The sequence below is a fragment of the Schistocerca piceifrons genome, chromosome 1 (genome assembly GCF_021461385.2).
Source record: "Schistocerca piceifrons isolate TAMUIC-IGC-003096 chromosome 1, iqSchPice1.1, whole genome shotgun sequence".
NCBI lineage: Eukaryota > Metazoa > Arthropoda > Insecta > Orthoptera > Acrididae > Schistocerca > Schistocerca piceifrons.
Window position 1 is genome coordinate 603884091 of NC_060138.1, and position 19791 is coordinate 603903881.

Consider the following 19791-nt stretch of genomic DNA (forward strand, 5'->3'; position numbering starts at 1 on the left):
CCAAAAAATCGCAGTACTTTTAATCTTTATTGGTATTTATTACACTTACGCTGTGTAGTCGTCCAGATTTACTTCAGTGACAGAAAATTTCTAAAACAGATCCGAAAAGCACCGAACAGTATAAAACCGTGTAATCAGTTTTGCCCGCCACCTACGACCACACAGAAAAACAGTAAATACAAACTTCGATTACAAAAAATGGTTCAAATGGCAATGAGAACTACGAGACTTAACTTCTGAGGTCATCAGTCCCCTAGAACTTAGAACTACTTAAACCTAACTAACCTAAGGACATCACACACATCCATGACTGAGGCAGGATTCGAACGTGCGACCGTAGCGGTCGCGCGTTTCCAGAATGTAGCTCCTAGAACCGTTCGACCACCCCGGCCGGCCATTGATAACAGGTTACCTCCATGTCTCGATGCATTGTCACGTGTTGGTTGCATGGATTGCGTTCGTTGCTGTATGGTTCTTTTCACAGGGGAATGAGTTCCACAGCACGTTTAATATTTTGTAACTTTATTCGCAGTTTGATTACTAAAAGTTATATTTGCATTGTCATTGTCATATACACCAGAATGACCGCACTCCACACACAAGGCTACCGCCAAACACATTCGTCCCCAAGTAGCGGTCGGCGCCTACTACCGCATGTGGAATACAGATGAAGTTTTTTAAGGTTTAGTAGAAAAACCAATCAGATATATGTTGAACGCCGACCGCAGCATCGGGAGGGCTTCGACAGTTTTTAGTAGTTGGGTCATTCCGGCACATGATAACAGAAACATAAGCTTCCGAAAAAAATCTGCAAGTACGTTGTTTCGGGGAAAACTTTTGGTTTTCGGACTTAACGTTTGTTAGGATTATTTGACTGTTTCATTGTCCACCGCTTGACTCATTAGTTTGTACTGCGTTGTGCGTAAGTTCGTAGCGTTTTTCCGTAAATTTAATAACCACAAGAAATACATATAACAGAGACTTTAGTCATCAATAATATATTCTCTTTCACTTTTTACAGGAGTTTGGAAACTTTTCGATTCCACGACTGAAGAAACTCGTCGAATCATAATCGGAGCGCATTTTCATCCTAAAGGAAGTTCTATGAAAGGTTTTCGATAGAGAGCGAAAAAGGTGAAAATTTGAGAGCGCTACCTCAGGTGTAGAAGGTGGGCGAGGAATGACTTCCCAATCCAACTACTGTATATTACTTTTTGTCAGTCTAGAAGAATGCGGCGGGATGTTAGAGTACCATCACTTCAAGCAGTCTTCCTTGCGTTGTTCTTGGATTGCGTCTGAAAGACGTCTTAGTTATTGACGATAAATGTGGTGTCACCGCCAGACACCACACTTGCTAGGTGGTAGCTTTAAATCGGCCGCGGTCCATTAGTACATGTCGGACCCGCGTGTCGCCATTTTCAGTGATAGCAGACCGAGCGCCACCACACGACAGATCTACAGAGACGTGCTAGCACTCGCTCCAGTTGTACGGACGACGTAGCTAGCGATTCACACTGACGAAGCCTCGCTCATTTGCAGAGCAGATAGTTAGAATAGCCTTCAGCTAAGTCAATGGCTACGACCTAGCAAGGCGCCATTAGCCTTACATAGCTTGTATCTAAAGAGTCTCACTTGTCTCGTCAATAGCGATGTACCAAGGATGGATTAAAGTTAAGTATTCCAGAAGCTACGTACTTTTCTTTATAGCATTCATTACGTATCCTGTTTCAGACCTCACGCCATCCTGCGTGAGCTTAGCGCGTGCCTTTTCGGCTTCCTCACATTGTCTAGGCTGTCTTGCCTAGACACAACAATAAATGTCAGCAGTGCACCATTGGGAAGCAATTCGTAGTACACCGCACAGTCGCATCTTTTGTGGATGTTCGCTGGTCATTGTACTGGGAGTTTCTGCATTGTCTTGGCTCATCCATTCCTTTTTCTTCTTTACGATAGCATAAAGACACCATTTCTCGTCACGGGTGACGTTACAGGCTAGGAATGGTCAGTGACACTCACGAGCCGATTGGTAACGAGCAATCAGATATGCATATAATTTGATTTTTGTGATTTTTGCTTAGAGCATGCGGTACACATACACCCGATTTTGAATGTTCCATATTTAATGCAAATGTCGCACGATCGTGGAATGATCACAGTTCAACACATTTGCCAGTTGACGAATGCAATGACGTGGATCTTTATGGATTAATCCGTGTAAACGATCTTGATCAAACCCAGATAGCTTTCCTGAAAGTGGAGAGCCACTAATGTCGAAACGATATCTTCCCTTTATTTGACGAAGAAATTTCTGAGAATGTACGTTTGGAGCACAGACTTCAATGGAAATGAAACATGGACTGTGGAAAAAACCCGGAACAGAAGACAATCGGAGATTTGAGATGTGATGCTACAGAAGAATCTACAACTTTAGCTAGACTGATAGTGTAATGAATGAGGAGGTTCTCCGCAGAATCGACGAGGAAAGGAATATACATATAAATTTGGCAAGACGGGAACACATTGACAGGACATCTGTTAAGATATCAGGGAATAATTTCCATGTTACTTGAGGGAGAAGTAGACGATAAAAGCTGTAGAGGTGGACAGAGATTGGAATACATCCAGAAAATAACTGAGAAAGTAGGTTTAGATTCCTACTCGGAGATGAAATGGATACTGTGAGCCGTCCGGTGTGACCGAGCGGTTCTAGGCGCTACAGTCTGAGCCGCGCGACCGCTACGGTCACGGGTTCGAATCCTGCCTCGGGCATGGATCTGTGTGATGTTAGTTCATACTGTGGAAATCACACTTAAGTGCTTGTCAGAGGGTTCATCGAACCAGAATAATTGTCTATTACTCCACTCTCATACAGCGCGTGGGAAAAACGAACACATATATCTTTCCGTGCCAGCTGTGATTTCCCTTGTTTTGTTATGAAGATCGTTTCTCCCTTTGCAGGTCGACGTCAGTAAGATATTTTCGCATTCGGAGTTGAAAGGTGGTGATTGAAATTTTGTGATAAGATACCACCGCAACGAGAAACGCCCAAATCCTGCATTATGTCCGTGAAATTCTCTTCCTCATTTATCGATACTACAAAATGTGCTGCTCTTCATTGGAGTTTCACTATGTACTCCGTTAATACTTTCTGATAAGGATCTCGTACCGAGCAGCAGTTCTAAAGAGGAGGACGAACAGGCGTAGTGTAGCAGTCTAGTAGATTTGTTGAACCTTCTAAGTGTTCTTCCAATAAATCGTATTCTTTGGTTCGTCTTCCCCATAACATTTTCTATGTGGTATTTCCAAATTAAGTTGTTCGTACTTGCAATTCCTAGGTATTTAGTTGAATTCACGACCTTACATTGATTTATCGTGTAATCGAAGTTTAACGGGTTCCTTTTCACACCCATATGGATGACCTCACATTTTACATTAATTAGGGTCAACTGCCAATTTTTACACCATACCGATATCTTTACTAAATCGTTTTGCTATTTGTTTTGATCTTCTGATAACTTAACTAACGATAAACGACGGTATCATATTAAAATAACCAAAGTCGGCTGCTCGGATTCTCTTCTAAATCGTTTATACAGATAAGGAATAGCATAGGGCCGATAACATTTCCTTGGGGAACGCCAGAAATCACTTCTGTTCAGAAATCACTTCTGTTCAGAAATCACTTCTGTTCAGAAATCACTTCTGTTCAGAAATCACTTTCCTTCAGAAATCACTTTCCTTCAGAAATCACTTTCCTTCAGAAATCACTTTCCTTCAGAAATCACTTTCCTTCAGAAATCACTTTCCTTCAGAAATCACTTTCCTTCAGAAATCACTTTCCTTCAGAAATCACTTTCCTTCAGAAATCACTTTCCTTCAGAAATCACTTTCCTTCAGTTACAGCGACCTGTAGCCTCTCCGACAGGAAATCACGAATCCAATCGCATAACTGAGACGATATTCGATAAGCAGGCAGATTTATTACAAGTCGCTTATGGGATACAGTATCGAAAGCCTCCTTGATATCTAGAAATATTACATCAATTTGAAATACCTTATCAATAGCACTCAGCACTTCTTTTGTTTCACAAGAACGATGCTGCATATCGACATTAATGATGTGGGCCCGTAATTTAGTGGTTTATTCCTATTGCCTTTCTTGAATATTGGTGTTACCTGTGCAACTTTCCAGACTTTGAGTACTCACCTTTGGCTGAGCGAGCGATTGTATGTGATTGTTAAGTATGGAACTATAACATCAGCAAACTCTGAAAGGAACCTAACTGGTTTACAGTCTGGACCGCAAGACTTGCTTTTATTAAGTTATTCAAGTTGCTTCATTACTCCGAGGATATCTACTTCTAAGTTACGTAATTTGGCAGCTGTTCTTGATTCGAATTCTGGAATATTTACTTCGTCTTCTTTGTTCCCAAATTGTTTTTATATGCAACCACGGACGAAATGGAAGAGTTCCAAGGTAAGGTTATTCGTCTTCTTTGGTGAATTAATTTCGGAAAGCTTGGTTTAGTAACCCTTCTTTAAGAGCGCTGTCATCGATAGTATTTCCATTGCTAACGAGCAGAGAAGGCGTTGATTGTGTCTTACCGGTAGTGTACTTTACATGCGATCAGTATATCATTGGATTTTCTGCCAGGTTTCGAGTCACAGTTTTCTTGTTGAAACTATCGTAGGCATGTCGCATTGAAGTGCGAGCAAAAACTTGAGCTTCTGTAAAAGATGGCCAATCTGCTTTCACTAAAATTTGCATGCTTTTTTTGTTGTTTCTGCAACTATGTTCTGACCCGTTGTGTATACCAAGGGGGATAAGCTCCATCATTTGTTGTGTTATTTGGTACAAAACTCCCACTTTCTGTCGATACTATTTCTTTGAATCCAAGCCACATCTGACCTACACTTACATAGTTAATTTGGAAGGAGTGGAAATTGTCTCTCAGGAAGGCGTCAAGTGAACTTTCATCTCCTTTTTTGAATAGTTATATTTTTCGTTTATTTCTGGAGGTCTCGCTATGACAACCCCTTGTTCAGTAAACCGTTTGATGCTTCTTATAAGCTGAGGATTTTTTGTTGCAAAGAGGTCAAGTTTGTTTTCACAACCGTTTACAATTCGAGTTGGCTCATGAACTAACTGCTCGAAATAATTTTCCGAGAATGAGTGTAGCACAATTTCGGATGACGTTTTAATGGTACCTCCGGACTTAAACATGCAATTTCGCCAACATAACGAGGGTAAATTGAAGTAAACGTCACCGCCAATCGCGTTTAGGGTATACTTTCTAAACACAGTTAGATCCTTCGCAAAAATTTCGGCTGAACTTATCTCCGGCTTTAGCGACCTTTTCAGTACCTATAACGATTTGAGCATCAGTGTTTCCTATAAGCGCTTGAAGCTCTGGTACTCCCCCAACACAGCCACCACAATTTACTACTGTTATACCGTTGTGTCCTAGATCTATGTTTCTTATATGTTCGATCTGCACCCTTTAAGACTGAAGATCTCCTTTTCTTTCCCTAAGGCCCTTTAACCTAAAAAAGTGCCCACTCCAAGACACACAGGCCCTGCAAGCCGCGTAGCTGCTTCCTGCGACACAGCAGACGAATTCTTGGTGGGCCACATCAAACCAGACAGAAGAACCATGACTAAATAAATAAATAAAATAAAAGCCTTTGATTTTGTCGTCTTTTCTGCAGTCGTCAAATTACAATGTTCAAATGTCCTGCCTGTTAAATGTATTCCTTTTGTAGGTCATCTTCATTGTCCGCTGTCAGCTTGGTTTCGTCTGCACATAAATGGAAGTTCAAGCGGGAATTTCTGATGATCTCTACTTTCCCATTTAAAGACTCCCTCCATGTTTAGATAGCGTCTTCTACATAAATATTAAAAGATGTGGGCGAAATGCTGCACCCTTCTCATTTATATCTAAACTCACAGTATTGCGTTTTTAAATAGTTTTTAAAACGTTTAGTGGTTGCTTTGGATATCCTCTCTTCCTCATAATCCTCTAAAATCATATCAACATTATCGAATGCCTTTATAAAGTCAATGAATACCAAAAGGATTTCCTTCTCACACTCTCTTTTCTGCGATTATTTGTTTAATTATAAATAGTGTGTCTGTTGTCGACCGTCCCCTCCGAATTCCCATTTGTACTTCGCCTAATAAACTCTCATATATAACCTTTAACCTCTTTTTTACTATTCTTGCATAAAATTTGGATGTGGTTTATCAGTTCTCGCAATTATTGCTGTTTTCTTTTCTAAATAGTGATATGACCTTTGGCTGTGACCATGCTTCCTGTATAGCTCCATTTCTCCAGCCCGTATTAGTCATTGTGGAGTTTAGAGATTCTCTTATTTCATCCATACATAAATCATCTACGCATCATATTTCAATTCCATCCTCTTTATTCCCTGTGAAGCATGTTTCTTCAAATCACTATTTCTTGTAATTTTCTACCCATTTTTCTTGTTGGATGTTATTTATCTATTTTTTTATGTTTGTTGAGCATTTTCATTACTTTATAAACTATCATTTGCCTTCCGTAAATATTACAATCGCTTAGTAGTGGAAAGGCGCCAGGACCAGATGAGATACCTATAAGATTTTACACAGATTATACGAAACAACTTGCTCCCCTTCTAGCAGTAATTTATCGTAGATCGCTTGAGCAACGAAGAGTACCTAGCGACTAAAAGACAGCGCAAGTCATTCTCGTTTTCATAAAAGATGGTAGGACAGATCCACACAATATAGACGTCAATATGTTGTAGAATAATGGAATATGTTTGACGCGCAAGAATTATCACGTTATTGTACAAGGAAATTCTCTTCTATAAAAATCAACATGGATTCCGCAGCGACCCTGTTCCTCCATGAGATCCACAGTGTCGTAGACAATGGCGCTCAAGTTGATAGCGTGTTCCTTGACTTAAGGAAGGCATTTGACTACGTCCTGCACTGCCGTTTAATGAAAAAAAAAATACGAGCTTATCGAGTATGGGAGCAGATTTGCGACTGCATTCAAGACTTCCTTGCAAACAGAACTCAACACGTCACCCTATCTTTTATTTTTATTTTATCGAGTCATCAATCTACTGACTGATTTGATGCGACCAACCACGAATTCCTCTCCTGTGCCAAACTTTTCATCTCATAGTAGGTCTTCAATTATCTGCTGAATGCAATCCAATCCCTATCTTCCTCTACAGTTTTTGCCCTCTACAGCTCCTTCTAGTACCATGGAAGACATTCCATGAAGTCTTGACCGATGTCGTATCATCCTGACCCTTCTCCTCGCCAGTGTCTCCCACACATTCATTTCCTCTTCGTTCCTGCCCAAAATCTCCTCATTCCTTACCTTATCAGTCCATATATTTTCAACATTCGTCTGTATCATCACACCTCAAATGCTTCGATTCTCTTCTGTTCTGGTTTTCCCACAGTCCATGTTTCACGGTCGTATAATGTAGTGCTCAAAACATACAGTCTCAGAAATCTCCTCCTCAAATTAAGACCTAAGCTTGATATTAGCATACTTCTCCTAGTCAGGAAGTGCATTTTTGCCAGTGCTAATCTGCTTTTGATGTCCTCCTTGCTCCGTCCGCCATTGGTTATTTTTCTGCCTGGGGAGAAGAATTCCTTACCTTCATCTACTTTATGATCATCAATCCTGGTGTTAAGTTTCTCCCTTTGCTCATTTCTGCTACTTCTCACTACCTTTGTCGTTTTCGATTCGTTCTCAGTCCATACTTTGTACTCATTAAACTGTTCATTCAGGATATCCTGTAGTTCGTCTTCATTTTCACTCGGTATATCAATGTCATCAGAGAATCCTTGAATTTTAATTCCCCTCTTGAATCTTTCTTTTATTTCCACCATTGCTTCTTAGATGTACAGATTGAACAGTACAGGCGAAAGACTAAATTCTTGTCCTACACTCTTTTTAATCCGAGCACTTCGTTCATGGTGTTCCATTCTTACTATTCCCTCTTGGCTCTTATACATATTGTATATTACCCATCTCTCCCTACAGCTTACGCCTATTTTTCTCAGAATTTCGAATATTCTGCACCATTTTACATTGTCGAACGCTTTTTCCAGGTCGATAAATCCAACTGACGTGTCTTGAGTTTTCTTTAGTCTTGCTTCCATTATCAACCGCAACTTCAGAATTGCCTCTCTGGTACCATTATCTTTCCTAAAGCCTAAGTGATCGTGATTTAACACATCCTCAATTTTCTTTCCCATTCTTCTGTATATTATTCTTGTCAACAACTAGGACACGAGCTGTTAAGCTGGTTGTGCGATAATTCTCGCCCTTGTCAGCTTTTAAGTAGGCTGTTTAGGTTTTTATGTTGGTAACGCCACGTAGCGCTCTGTATGAAAATCACTGACTGTGCTGTGTGCAGCCTGTGGCTGATTTGTGTTGTTGGAATATTGCTATTGTAGTGTTGGGCAGTTGGATGTAACAGCGCATAGCGTTGCGCAGTTGGAGGTGAGCCGCCAGCAGTGGTGGATGTGGGGGGAGAGATGGCAGAATTTTGAGAGCGGACGATCTGGACGTGTGTCCATCAGAAAGAGTAAATTTGTAATACTGTATATCATGAACTGATACATATATGATGACTTTTGAATATTATTAAGGTAAATACTTTGTTTGTTCTCTATCAAAATCTTTCATTTGCTAACTATGCCTATCGGTAGTTAGTGCCTTCAGTTGTTAGAATCTTTTATTTAGCTGGCAGTATTGGCGCTCGCTGTATTGCAGTAGTTCGAGTAACGAAGATTTTTGTGAGGTAAGTCATTCATGAAAGGTGTAGGTTATTGTTAGTCAGGGCCATTCTTTTGTAGGGATTATTGAAAATCAGATTTCGTTGTGCTAAAAATATTGTGTGTCCGTTTAGTGTTGATCAGAATAAGTAAAGAGAGAAATGTCTGAGTACGTTCAGTTCTGCTCAGCTGTTTGAAAATCAAATAACGTAAGAGATTTATCAGCACAGTAATTCATAAATTTTTCGAAGGGGACGTTTCAAGCTCTTGCAGTCTTCGGAGTTGTGTAGACGATATTTTTCCGAAAGTCAGATGGTATTCAGCCAGGCTCTTACAATCTACACACCAACGTGAATAGTTGTTTTCTTGCCACTTCGCCCAATGATTTTAGAAATTCTGATGGAGTGTTATCTATCTCTACTGACTTATTTCATTTTTAGCCCACCAAAGCTCTCTTAAATTCTCAGGCGTCCACGTAAACGTAATACCTTTCCACAGTAATTTTGTTAATGATCGTGCCACCTCAGAAAATGCCTTCATTAATTTTCTATATTAGTTTGCTAATCCAAGGAAAGATTGTAATTGTTCAACTGTCTGAGAGACCGAAAAGTCATAAGTCATGCACTGCTGATGTAAGGCGCAAATCTGTCCTTACTCTATCTTGGCTAATTATATGTCCCCCCCCCCCCCCCTCCCCCGATAGTTCCCTAGTGATTGTGCAAAGTGATTAACGTTTAGTGTAAGTCGAGCCTTTCTCAGCCCGTGAAATACGGTTTCCAAATGCTCTTCGAGGATTTTTTCCAATATAATTATATTGTCAAGATGCACCATGAATTTGGTTTTAAACCTCCGAGGACTCCATATAATAAACTTTGAAATGTAGCTGGTGCGTTTTTCAGCCCAAATGACATGTTACAATATTAGCAGTGATCAGGAGTCGTGGTAAATATTGTTTTAGGTCTATCCTCAGGAAGTACCTGAGTTTAATGATATCAACTTCTTAAATCTAGGGATAAAAATAACTTGCAAATTATCTAATGCGTCAGCAATATCAGGGATCGGGTACGTACCTGTTACTGCTTTTTTCAGTTAAGAATCTATAGTCGTAACAAAGCCGATATTTCTTTGTTCTATCTGGTAACTTCTTGCCCACAATCAATACCCTCCGACCATGGATTATCGCTCTGTAATCCCATCTGATAATTGCTGATGCACCATTTCCTCTACTAAAGGCTGTAAATGCTAGCTAGCCTCTACTGTTTTCTAAATACTGGCGGAGGATTGCCTATTAGCACTCTATGTTGTGTGACTGGCGTAGCAGGTAACACTCCTTATGGATTGTACAAATCCTAAGAACATATTAATACTGATCTTCACCCTGAAGCTGTTTAAATTTTCCCCGAAAAGTTCCCCAGAGAGGAAAATCTAATATTCGTGGGAGACTGGAATGCAGTTGTAGGGGAAGGAGTAGAAGAAAAGGTCAAAGGAAAATATGGGCTTGGGACAAGGAACTGGAGAGGAGAGAGACTATTTGAATTCTATTATAAGTACGAATAGTGAATACTCTGTTCATGAATCGCAAAAGAAGGTATACTCGGAAAAGGCCGGTTGATACGGAAGATTTGAGTTGGATCACATCATGGTCAGACAAAGATTCCGAAATCAGATACTGGATTGTATGGCGTACCCAGGAGCAGATATAGACACAGATCACAATATAGTGGTGATGAAGAGTAGGCTGAAGTTTAAGACATTAGTCAGGAAGAATCAATACGCAAAGAAGTGGGATATAAGAACTGAGGAATGACGAGATGTCCTTGAAATTCTCTAAGGCTATAGATAGAGCAATAAGGAACAGCTCTTCAGGGAGTACGGTTGAAGAGGAATGGATATCTCTGGAAAGGGCCAACTAGAAGTTGGAAAGAGAAACATAGGTACAAAGAAGAAACTGTGAAGAAACCAAGGGTAACTGAAGAAATATTTCAGTTGATCGAGAAAGGAGGAAGTACAAAAGTGTTCAGAGAAATTCAGGGATACAGAAATACAAGTCTTTGACGAATGAAATAAATAGGAAATGCAGGGAAGCTAAGATGAAATGGCTGCATGAAAAATGTGAAGAAATCGAAAAAGAAATGACTGTCGGAAGGACAGGCTCAGCATACAGGAAAGTCAAAACAATTTAAAGCAAGTGTTGTAACATTAAGAGTGCAACGGTAATTCCACTGTTAAATGCAATGGAGAGTGCGGATAGGTGGAAACAATACATTGAAAGCCTATATGAGGTGGAACATTTGTCTGAGTGATAGAAGAAGAAACAGGACTCGATTTAGAAGAGAAGGGGTCCCAATTATAGAATCAGAATATAAACGAGCTTTGGAGGACGTAAGATAAATAAGGCAGAAGGGATAGACAACATTCCTACAGAATTTCTAAAATCATTGGGGCAAATGAAAACAAAACGACTATTAAAGATGGTGTGTAAAATATCATCCACACAAGTCCAAGACTGCAAGAGCTGACAAGTGCTACAATTACCCCACAATCAGCTTAGCAGCTCACACATCTAAGTTGCTGACAAGAATAATGTACAGAATAATGGAAAAGAAAATTGAGGGTTTGCTAGACGACGATCAGTTTGGGTTTAGAAAAGGTAAAAGCACGAGAGAGGCAATTCTGACGTGGTGGTCTATAAGGGAAGCAGGACTAAAGAAAAATCACGACACATTCATTGTATTTGTCGACATGGAAAAAGCCTCGGCAATGTAAAATGGTGCAAGATGTTCGAGATTCTGAGAAAAAAAGAGGTAAGCTATAGGGAGAGACGGTTAATATACAATACATACAAGAGCCAAGAGGGAATAATAAGAGTGGACGACAAAGAACTAAGTGCTCCCATTAAAAAGGGTGTTTGACAGGGATGAGGTCCTTCCCCCCTACTGTTCAGTCTAATCATGGAAGAAGCAATGACTGAAATAACAGAAAGGTTCAGGAGTGGAATTAAAATTCAAGGTGAAAGGATATTAATGATACGATTAGCCGATGACATTGCTATCCTGAGTGAAAGTGAAGAAGTATTAAATGATCTGCTGAATGGAATGAACAATCTAATGAGTACCGAATGTGGACTGAGAGCAAATCGAAGAGAGACAAAGGTAAAGGTAATGAGAAGTAGTAGGAATGAAAACAGCGAGAAACGTTGTAAGTGGCGTGAATAAAAGGACGCTATGTGCAAGAAGCATGAAGCGCCCTTTGAATGTATCCTGATAGCTAAAAGAGCCACGCGCACTTTGAATAAGAAAATGCTACTTGACACTGAAATCAATATAAAAGATAGGGTCGCCACCAACTCTAGCCACACGACAAAGAAGAGGTAGCACTGAGTCGGAAGATTACTTAATTTATTAATAAGAAAAACTCACAAAAGAACATTCATTGTAAAGTCATTGATAAAGACTGGGATGTAGTTATTAATATGATCCAGGCATTCTTCCCGTGAATCAAATATTGAGTAAAGTAAAGAGGGCGTGAACACCATGCGTAAGTGCAGCCTGCAGCAAGATTCGTGAAAACACGATCTATTCCAGAGCATTTGTTTCAGATAAAAAGGACACTAATCACTACACATGTGCACATGGAAACGCTATAGGTGGGCCAACAAGGAAAACTACAAGGTAAATGGCGAAGGTAACGGCGACGTAACATCGGTACACAAGATAAGATTGAAGGCAAAATTATTTATTCCTTAAAACATTGATGTAGTGCATCTATAGACTGCTGCTGCATGCTAACTATGTACAATTGCTTGTGAAATACTACACGTTTCATAACAGACTCGCGTGCCCACTCGGTCCGCGGAGACAATTTCTATGGACCGTGGCCAAATTTTAATCACATGATACAAAGAAAATTCACAAATACACAAAAATTACCAAGATCCGGAAAAGATTAGAAGCATACACACACAGTTGTAGGCACATAAACATTCACACTGAACCGAGGGCACTTCAACATATGCAACTCCTTTGTGCTGCGTTCCTCTCACGGATCAGTCAAGACTGCATTGGGAATCAAACTGAAAGTCTACAAAAGCCTTGCATTAGCTGCTGCAACCCAACAAGTAAATCTTTATAAGACGAAATTCGAGACCAAAAGCTAAAAGCTCCCCTCTCTATGTGACAACGCGCCACGCGGTCAGTCCAACTCACCCTTCTTCGACTGGAGCACAGCTGTGTACGCTTCCCGTACCGGCGGCAGACAGCCTCCCGCTTCTCCAGCCTCTTCCACGCTCCGTGTGGACCGGAAAACCCCAGGATGCCATTTCCGCCACCAACCTAACGCAGGTGGATTTCTCACAAGTAGCGGAAACCTCTTTGCCGACTTGACCACTACGAGAGTTGGCAATGAAAGGTGGCTACAGGACCCTTTCAACGTAACATCCGGTTTGATGGTCACATAGTAGATGAAGTTAAGAAATTCGGCTACCTAAGCAGTAAAATAACCACTGACGGATGGAGCAAGGAGCGCATCAAAAGCAGACTAGCAATCGCAAAAAGGGCATTCCTGGCCGAGAGGAGTCTACTAGTATCAAACATAGGCTTCAATTTGAGGAATAAATTTCTAAGAACAGAGAGCAGCATTGTATGGTGTGAAACTTGGACTTTGGAAAAGCCGGAACACAAGAGAATCAATACATTTGAGATGTGGTGCTACAGACGAACTTTGAAAATTAGATGGACTGATAAGGTAAGTAATGACGAAGTTCTACGCAGAATCGGAGAGGAAAGGAATATGTGGAAAACACCGATAAGGAGAAGGGACATGATGATAGGACACCTGTTAACACACGAGCGAAAAACTTCCAAGGTACTAGAGGGAACTGTAGAGGGCAAAAACTGTAGAGAAAGACAGAGATTGGAATACATCAGTCCCGGAAAGGTAATTGCTAAGAGCGTTATATGATTCCCGGTACAAACTAAATTTTTATTTAATTCACCAGCAATTCTCTGAAAATTATTGTTAAATACTGTACATATATGATTTATCAGTAACAGAAATATTTTTACTACGAACTGACCTTATGTCGTCGACCTTGTTCTGGTCACCATATGGTTTTAATTTTATATTGTGTATTAGCTATTCTATTTGCTTACCACATACTCTTTGCCTTCCTAATAACACTTTTAAGCATCTTACAATACTGTTTGTAATGGGCTACTGTAGCTTGATTGTGACTACTTACATTTTGATGTAATTCTCGCTTTGTTCTACATGATATCCTTATCCCACTAGTCAGCCACCCAGGCTGCCTTTTACTGCTAGTGAGAAATGTCTTAAGGAAAGCATTATATTTGTCATCTATATTATCGGCACTATAAACATCCTGCCACTCTTTTTCCTTGACGAGCTTTAAAAAAATCTCTATTGCCGTTGAATTAACTTTCCTACATAGTTTGTAATTATATACGACATTTGTTTGAGTAGAAAAAGACTTTTAGTGTTAAAATTTGTGAATAGTGATCTGAAAGGACATTAATACTTTTACTAATAGAATGCCTATCTAGTAATGCCATACGGAATAACGTTCTGGGGCGACACATCTTTAAGAGAGCCTCTATTCCTGGAAAAATTGTGTAAGAGTAATATGTAGTACACACCGACGATCACCATGTAGACAGCTGTTTTAAAAGGTGAGACATTCTCTCTACTGCTTCAGAGTATACCTATTCCCTTACTAAGTTCGTTGGAAATACTAAAAATAAAATAAATCAGAACTCACACGCAAAGATTTAAATATTCTTTTTCCCGCACTCTGGTAGAGTGTGGAACGGCAGAAAAATATCTTAAAGGTAATTCCATGTACCCCCTTCCAGGCACTTAATTGTGATTTGCAGAGTAATCATGTAAATGTAGAATAATCCAGTGCAGTTCAAACGGAACAAAGGTGACATAATTACAACACTAGAAGGAAAAATGACATTCATTACTCCACGTTAAGGTTGTCTTTAGCACAAAAAGGGCGCATAATGCTGGAATATATATATATATATATATATATATATATATATATATATATATATATATATGTGTGTGATTTAGCCAGGGATAGGAAACATGTGACAGACAGCAAAGTAAAATTTGGCATTTTCTCCTGTTCTGTAAAAGAACTTCTATTACTGGAATGTGTAAAAGAGGGTGTGTATAACAGTGTGCCACGTTGGCAGGCGCGGACGGAGATTCGCAGTTGATATAATTATTGCAATCAGTTGAGTGACTGAGCGACTCCAGAAATGCACAGTAATTGTAGCTACTTGGAAGCGGAACAGAATCCTGTTCGTCCCAGAATCTTTAAAAACTTTCCTTTTCGGTATGTTACGTGCAGAAACTGTGCAGTGTCCGATAAGCAGAAACGTGACACGGGGTACTGCAGTCTTGCTCTGTACATATATTTTGCAGAAGTGAATCAAAGGAGTGCCAAGACCTCTCGTGACCCTTCAGATCGACGTTTCGACTGCTCCGCAGTACTGTGCTCCCACTCGGATGGCGTGGGTCAACGGAACTTGAATTGTAATCTTTCTTCCTGCTGCTCAGAGTACATCATATTCTGGTTAAAGTGATACGTAGGGAAGCAGTCACATATCGCGGGAGTTTCTGGATGCATACAACGCATCGATTTCTCATTCTTCTGAGAGGAGCAAACTGGTGTTATCGTACAGCAGCCGCAGCAGGCACCAAATATATAGACGGTTATTCCTTCGGGGGAGACGCAGCGAGAGTTAGGAAGGCCCATAACGTGTTATTGCCGTTTACTGCCAGCGCCACGCCGCATTAGAGGCCATAACTAACCGCAGCCGTGCGCGCGGAGCCGCTGATGCTGCGTCCAAGAGCCCGGGCGGCCGCGCCTGCCAAGCCACCCCTCCACCAAGCCAGCGGTGAAAAATTCTCACCGCTGCGGGAGCGCCGACGCACGACTCTAGAACTCATCAATCTTCGGCCTTGTCGTTATAACGAAATTAAGGCGGCTTTCTTGCCCGACAAAGAAACCGCGAAAATTAATTACACGAACTGATAGCGTCCTTTGTGACGGCCTCTAATTATACGGGAAATTTAAATCTCCGCGTTAGCCGTCAGACGGGCGCTCTCTTTGACTGCAAATTACACCGGTTAGCGCAGTCTCTCTCATTAAGCGCGGGCAGCACTCGGCGCTATGCCAGCTTACGTCGCGGCCGCTGACCCATGCGGCGAGGTCTCCCTCTCCCCCCGCCCATCGTGGATCGTTAGATAAATATTAACACTCGGGACCGACCGCTAATAAGGCGGCTGAATCTCTAGAGCCGCTGCGGAAGTCTCATAGGAAATACGTGGCGTTTCAATAAGCACATTGCCCGCGCAGGTTCAAAGGGAACGCTGCAGGAAAGTTTAATTATTATTCATTCCACAATTATGCTAGTGTAATACTAATAAGCTATAGTCATATAATACTTTGCATCAAAGGAATTTTGATACATTAAAGGTACAATAAAAGTATTGCAATGTAGTTATTTTTCGATGTAACTTCCTCTTAGACGCTGAGGGGACAAAAGCCATGGGATACCTCCCAATATCGTGCCGGACCTCGTTGTGCCCGGCGTAGTGCCGCAAGTCCACATGGCATGGACTCAACAAGTCGTTGGAAGTTCACTGCGGAAATATTGAGCCATGCTGCCTCTGCGAAAGGGCTGCCGGTGCAGAATTTTGTGCACGAATTGTTCTCTCGATAATGTTCCACAAATGTTCGATGCGCTTCACGTCGGGCGATCTCGACACCCAAATCATTCTCTCTTATTGACCAATACGTTCTTCAAACCAGTCACGAACAACTGTGCCCCGCTGACATGGAGCATTGTCATCCCCAAAAATCGTTGTATGGGAATACGAAGAGCATGTTGTATGGGAACATGAAGACCATGAACGGCTGGAAATGGTTTCCAAGTAGCCTAACATAACCATTTCCAGTCAGTGATCGGCCCAACTGAACCAAAGTACCGAGTTCAGTACAGCCAACACCATTAGGGAGCCACCACCAGCTTGTACAGTGCCTTATTGACAATTTGCGTCCACTGCTTCGTGGGGTTTGCGCCCCACTCGAACACTACCATACCCTCTGAAGTCGGGACTCACCTGTCCAGGCCACTGTTGCCCAGTCGACTAGGGTCCAGCCGATATGGTGACAAGTACAGGCGCTGCAGGCCACACAGTGCTGTTAGCAAAGGGCACTCGCGTCGGTCGTTTGCTAACATAGCCCATTAAAGCCTAATTTGGCGGCACTGTTCTAAGGATACGTTCGTTGCACGTCTCCCATTGATGTGTGCAGTTATTTGACGCAGTGTTGCTTGCCTGTTTGCACTGACAACTATATGCAGATGCCGCTGCTATCGGTCGTTATGTGAACAGTCGCCCACTACCCTGTCCGTGGTGAGAGCAAGTTTTTACTGTCGGCACACTTTTGAGATTGTGGATCTCCAAGTATTGAATTCCATAATTATTTCCGAAATGGAATAGCCCATGCGTCTAGATCTACCATTCTTCGTTCAAATTATGTTAATTCCCGTCGTGCGGCCGTCGGAAACCTTTTCACATGAATGTCCTGAGTACAAATTTCAGCTCCGCCATTGCACTGCCTTATTATACCTTGTGTACACGATACTAACACCATCTGTATGGCTAGATATCGCTATTCCATGACTACTGTCGCCTCAGTGTACATACTGGAACATGTAATTCCTGGCCGCAATCTCGACTCACCTTTCCGCTGCTGTCAATGCCGGACCCGAGTCCCGTTTTACACGGAACGTGGCCTTCTCCAGTTTGCAAATGACGGGTCTGGCATAACGTAATCCTTCTAAAAGACTCGTAGTCATGGCCTGAAATTCTTATAACTTTCCATGTCTGATGAGATGGTAATAAATTTAAGCTGTTCTCTTGCTGCATTGGTGCGATCAGTAAATAAAGTGCTTGGCTCACATACATCATCGGAGACGTGTAGCACTGATCGATGACCAGCCCTCTCAATAATATTTAAATTATCTCTCACTGATGTGCCTCATCAGACAAATAAGTTTGTCGTGTTGGATACACGCACGTGTGACCTATAAATATCACGCAACAGAGTGATTAGCAATTTATATTCCCCACTGTTTATTGAGTCAATTCTACACACCCAAGATTGAACTGGTGAAGACTGACCTAATTTTTGTTGCAGTTCCGACCAGAATATGACTTGAGCCCCAGTATACTGTTTCAAGATAACTATAAATTTGAATGGATCTGAAAACTGCCAAAATAGTCCCAAGAGCAGACCAGGTCTACACGCGACAATAATAACAATAATAATAAAGATAATAATACAAATCTATCCGACTGCCAGGTACGCACCGTATTTCCGAAGTTAGTCCCGACTCACAGCATTCATGTGAGCGTTCACTGACGCGAAAAAATCATAATAAAATGAAAATTGTAACACCTACAGCCGCCTCTTTTGCACTTAATTTTTTTACGCAACCAGTTCCAGCGTTCCGTTACATTGTTTTCAGGCTCCTTGAGCAATGTGAATTGAGAGGAATGCAATCTTGTGTGCAGCCATAACCATATCAAATAACGGGGATTCGTATATCTCTGGTTTACACGATACTATCCCTTCATTCCCCCCTGCGGTTTTGGGGGTTAGAATAGGCCCGCGGTGTTCCTGCCTGTCGTAAGAGGTGACTAAAAGGAGTCTCAAACTTTTCGGCCTTATGTGATGGTCCCCTGTTGGGTTTGACCTCCATCTCTCAACATTTTTCGAAGAACGAGCCGATTGGGGAAGGGCGCCTTATTTGGTGCACTTTGTCCATCTTGCGATCAGACCTTTCGCCAGCTTTTTCGCCGTTGAACTGCAGTCCTGCCCGCTCTCCATCTCTTGAGCATGACTACGTTTCTGCGTGCAGATTACACCTTGCGCTGTGCGGTGCCTCTTTCTGCACTGACGGCGACCATGGACCACATGTTACCTAACATCCAGCACGGTAGCTAGTTCGTTGTGGTGGGGCCACCATGTACCCTGTTGGTTATAGCCCCCTGACAACACAGGGATCGCTCTACTGATGCCTGCGCCGTTAACTCCCACGTCTGCCAAGGAGTAGATGCCTATCCTCCTGGGGTATCGGGACTCCCGGCAACGGCCATCCTGCCAGGTGGCTCTTGCTGCGTCTGGGTGGCACCCGTGGGGAGGGCCCTTGGTCGGAGTAGGTGGCATCAGGGCGGATGACCCGCAATGAAGCGTGGTACATCGTCTCTCGCTGGTGGCCAGCCGCCAGCAGTCTCTAAGCGTTCTCGGGCTCAATTTAATGCTCAGAAGTACGATCCGAAAACGTTCCCCTCCCTGGCCACACCATGGGAGGAACGTAAGTCTCAGGATGGCAGTAGCAGTTATTCGCCCCGATTCTTAGTTTGTACGAGTTGCTGATGGGGAGTCTTTTCTCTGCACAAAGCCTCAGTTCTTCGTCGAGCATTTAGAGGACAAGTTTGGGGAGGTGGAGGGCTTGTCCAAAATGCGCTCTTGGTCAGTCCTGTTACAAACGGCATCCTCTGCCCAGTCACGACGGTTACTTGCTTGTGACAAGTTGGGGGATGTTGCCGTTACGATCAAACCCCATAAGAGTTTAAATATGGTCCAGGGAGTTATTTACCATAGGGACCTTCTTTTGCAGTCTGATGACGAGCTGCGCGCCAATTTAGAGCACCGAGGTGTACATTTCGTCCGGCGCGTTCATCGGGGTCCGAAGGAAAAACAGATTGCTACCAGTGCCTTCATCTTGGCCTTCGAGGGGGATACATTACCGGAAAAGGTCAAAGTGATGGTCTACCGATGTGACGTCAAGCCCTATGTCCCTCCCCCGATGCGGTGCTTTAAGTGCTGGAAGTTCAGCCATATGTCTTCCCGCTGCACTTCCAGCCTCACATGTCGAGAATGCGGACGCCCAATACTC